The sequence below is a fragment of the Lactuca sativa genome, chromosome 5 (genome assembly GCF_002870075.4).
Source record: "Lactuca sativa cultivar Salinas chromosome 5, Lsat_Salinas_v11, whole genome shotgun sequence".
Taxonomy (NCBI): Eukaryota; Viridiplantae; Streptophyta; class Magnoliopsida; order Asterales; family Asteraceae; genus Lactuca; species Lactuca sativa.
In genome coordinates, this window is record NC_056627.2 from 307,929,978 (window position 1) to 307,934,374 (window position 4,397).

The 4,397-nt window shown below is 37.3% G+C and overlaps 1 pseudogene; it reads right to left on the minus strand.

Moving 5' to 3' along the window:
- Positions 1-3,058: 3,058 nt before the first annotated feature.
- LOC111888510 (protein EARLY-RESPONSIVE TO DEHYDRATION 7, chloroplastic-like) lies at positions 3,059-4,063 on the minus strand (annotated as a pseudogene).
- Between the last annotated feature and the right edge of the window lie 334 nt (positions 4,064-4,397).

Genomic DNA, 4,397 nt, shown 5'->3' on the forward strand with positions numbered 1-4,397 from the left:
TTTGGCAACTAGTCTTGCCTTGTTTCTGACGACCGCACCAGATTCATCTAACTTATTTTTGAACACCCATATTGTGCCAACAACGGTGTGGCCTTGCGGTATTGGAACGAGCTGCCATACCTTGTTCCTTTTAAATTCTTCTAGTTCTCCTTGAATTGTGGAAATCCAGTCTGGTTCAAGTAACGCTTATTTGATCAATCGAGGTTCGACTGAGGACAAGAACGATGCATAGTGGCAGTGATCGGATAAGTCCTTGGACGATCGAGTCTGGATTCCTGCGGATGGGTTGCGAATAATTTGGCATGGTGGATGGTCTCTCCTCTATTTATGTAGACGAGGTATCAGATGATCAGCAACTGCGGTGGAGGGAATGTCTTCAATATCAGAAGACTCAACAGTTGGAGAGGGCACTTCCCCATGGACTTGAGAGCATCCTGCTGAAGTATCTTGAACTGGGAAGGCGGGATTAGATTTATCTTGGGCAGATGGCGAAGGTTCCCCCTGGAGTGTAGAAGGGAGTTCGCCTTGAACCGGCACACTAACCTGGATTTAACAAGGTAGGCAAAGGGTAACTTAATGTTTATCATAGTATCGGTGGAGCACGTGTGGTTAACCAGCACATCGATTGAGGGGTAAATATTAAGGGTACCAAGTATATTTGCATGGTTATTCAGACCTTGTTTTGTGATCCTTGGCATCCCAGTCACAAAACCTGAAGGGAACACTCGAGATTGAAACATGTCATTGAAAAGTTCAATGAATCTCAAAAGAATCTAGGAGTTTCAAAACCAATTAAAACGTAATAATACACTTCGTTTATCTTGGTGGAAATTGGTGAATCGTCATTCACCTACCTTCGAATATTTTATAGCTTGGATTACGGCATCTCTCTTCCAAGATATAAAAGTATTGTGTTGGGTCCTAGCCTTAATATTTCAAATGTGGTGTTATATTAGGGACATTAAATCAACTATCTTAAATATATCCCAAAAGATGCACTACTAGAAAAACAGCCTTTTACGACGCTCATTGCGCATCGTAAAAGGCTCAGACGACGCGCAAATGTGTGTCAAGGATGTTGGAATAGTGTCTAAGGCTGCAACTATATTGGGCAAGTACTTGACCCGGTTGTGCATGATCCTTTTGGGTTGCCTTCACCATAGCAACTTGATAGGATGATTTATTAAGAGAGAGTAAATATTATTAATATATTATTATGAGAATAATATAATGAATAATATATTTAATTAATATAAGTCATAGAATTAATTGGAATTAATTTGGTGACTTAAAGAGATTAATTAAATAAAGGGGTATAAACTGTCAATTGTTTGATAGTTAAGCTTTAGACTGTATATCCATTTGGATATGGCCTGGACGAATTCTAAAAGCTTTTGGATAGCTAAAATTGTCCATATGCTTATCTATGGAATGGATTTGGATAGCCTTAAGAGAAGATTATCCAATTAGGGTTTAGGTTGTAACCCTTAAGGAGTCTACAAGTATAAATAGACCCTATGGCATGGGGAATTCGACACTTGACCTAAAGTAAGGAATCTCTGGTCGAAATTCCTCCCCTCTCCTCTCTCCCAAAATCATCCTCCTTGCTTTGGTGTTTGTAAGCCATTAGAGGAGTGACATTTGTGACTCTAGAAGCTCCAAGACCTCAAGATCAACAAGGAACTCAAAGGTATGATTCTAGATCTGTTTCAATGTTGTAATTTAACCTAGTTAGTAATTAGAAGTCTTGGATTCAAAGCATGTTTATTAGAAAGCCTAGATCCGAGCATTAGGGTTTTGCATGCGCACATAGGAAAGTTCTTAAGGCTAAAACCCATCAGAATGGTGGATACCTCTGTGTTTTTTAAAGAGGCGAGGTTTATACAAGCTCTAAAAAGCAAGAAATCTCCAGCCAATACTGCAAGCTGCATCATCATTATAGTCAAAATTTCAATGTTCAAATTTACCAATTTTCCCTTGTTTATTTTTTTTTTGAAAAAATATATAACACCTTATTTCCCATCACAAAGTTAAGACATCAAATCCCACATGTTGTATCAGCATCATCCAATACATCATCATGAAGGAGACTAGCAACCTGAGATTAAAAAAAATATATTTTTCTTTCTAATAAAATACAATTGTAAAAAGAAATATTAAAACTAATATTCAAAAAAAACCTAACATGAATCATCTCTGTGATTTCAGCAATTGACTATTGTCTCAACCTCAATGCTGTTGAGAACATATCCACAACCCCTTCTGATGTTGGTTTAGAAATTTGAACATTTAAAGCTGTTGCCATTAATAAAATAACCTGAAAAAAAAAATTCAATATTTTACAACAACAACATGATAATATGATATCAATAATCAAAGAAATAAAAATGAACTTAAAGTTCTTCCCTTCAACTCCCATTTTAAAGAAGTACTCAGCTGCTGAAGCAGGCTTTGGCACCTGTTAATTCGGTTAATTACAAATATACACTTGATAAATAATGTTGAAAGAAAGTAGTTATTGAAGACATACCTCAGCAACCACCATTGAATCCAGCCTAATAGCTACAATTTCAATCATATCTCTGAACGGCTGATAAAAGGCCTCAAAGAGTAAATTCTTTGTCTCTACACATAAGTTATTTGATAAAATGCCTCAAAGAGTAAACTTACTTCTTCCTTTTTCCATGTTTTGCTAATATTTCGCAAATACAGTGTATGATTGTCCTATCTTTCTGATATCTTTACACACTTGCCCCTCACCTAGGCATAGAAAAAATATTAGAATCTGACTTGTTGAGTTAACCTCCTGTCAATTCCCAAAATCACATAAGCATAACTCATAACTCAGGTCCCACAGTTAGTTCTTGTTGGTTGTCATCTGCTTGAGTCCCAAAGTTCTGTATACTCAATTGTGGGGCCAACAACAAGAAGAAAAGGTAAGATATAATGTTTATTGTGTTTATAAAAGCCACACACAAAGATAGATAAAATTCATAATGTCATCAACATATACTTTTGTAAAGCGATTGAGAAAAGATTTAGGAAGGCCTTCATAGACTTACTTGTGGCTGACAAGTTCTGTTGTCACAGTAGATGATGTAGACATTACATTCTTTCCAGAAACTTCAAAAGCATCATAAATTTTGCCTATACACAAACATTTATATCAAATTAGTTGATAGCTTTTAAATTTAAAAGTTGCAGTTTTTAGTTTTTGTCAAATTGAGAATAATGTAAGAGAGAACTTACTAAATCCATCCAGAGTCGCGAGTGCAATTTCCCCAGGCAAAAACTTAAAGAACTTCTTGCCAAGTTTAGAGCAAGCAACAGAGCTTGTAAAGAATCCAGTAATCTTCAGAACGCTAGAAAGAAGTCCACCAACAACTGTCTCTGTCATCTTCGTCACCTTATTAACCCTAGAAGAATCACCCACATAATCAAAATGCAAATATTCACAGAAGAGTCTTGGAAAACATATAAGAAAATAGTTTCAACATGAACTTCAAAACCTGTGTATAGCCTTTAGAAGTTCAGGATTAACTGCTGTGTTGCTAGCAGGTCCGATCTTTAGCTTCAAAATCTCATTACGCTTGATCAATCTATACACTGTAACATCTCCACACCAGAGAATCCCTTTAACAAGTAGCCCTGAACCCGCAACAATTAATTTTGCAGCCTTCGTACTGTAATCCTCCACATTTGGGGCTAATGTCGTCCAATCAGCTCTACAAATCTGCTCCATCTGTTCCTTATTTGCTTCCATTTTCATATCTGAGGGACTCATTCATTCCGCCATTGTTAAATCCAAAGCTCCCTTCTTCTCCTCCTCTTTTTGCACCAAGAAACTACTACAATGCTTCAATAACTCATCCATTTCTTTCAACAACTTCTCTTGTCCTTTTGAAGCAAATGTCAGTCTGTAATTTAACATCACAGCTTCGTGTTCTTTCTCCTTTGGAGCGCGTAACGAGAAGAAATAATGAGATTGGTCTAACTTAACACAAGCCTCGTGTCTCGCCAAAGTCCATTGGATCTCTTCACCAACATGTGATATATAGCTCATTAAGAAATAGAATTAGGGTTCTTATATGGTATTATCGGACAGAGGAACCACCGCCACACATAAAAAAAAACCTGCGATTATTTCATGGATTCTTTATCTTCTTCAAAGGATGTTAGAGAGGGGAAGAAGATACATGTGTGAGAACGAAATGGACAAGGAGAGAGAAGCGGTGGCGGGTCTGGGTTGTCATCTTCAATTTGTGAAATGGTTCCATGTGTGGTTTCATCAGACGCAACAGTGTTAATGCTGATGTCATCAAATGCACTCCGAACTCTTAGAGCAGATGAGGTTCGATGCTGGTGGTGGTGGCTTAGGGCTTCCAAAGAGAAGGGAG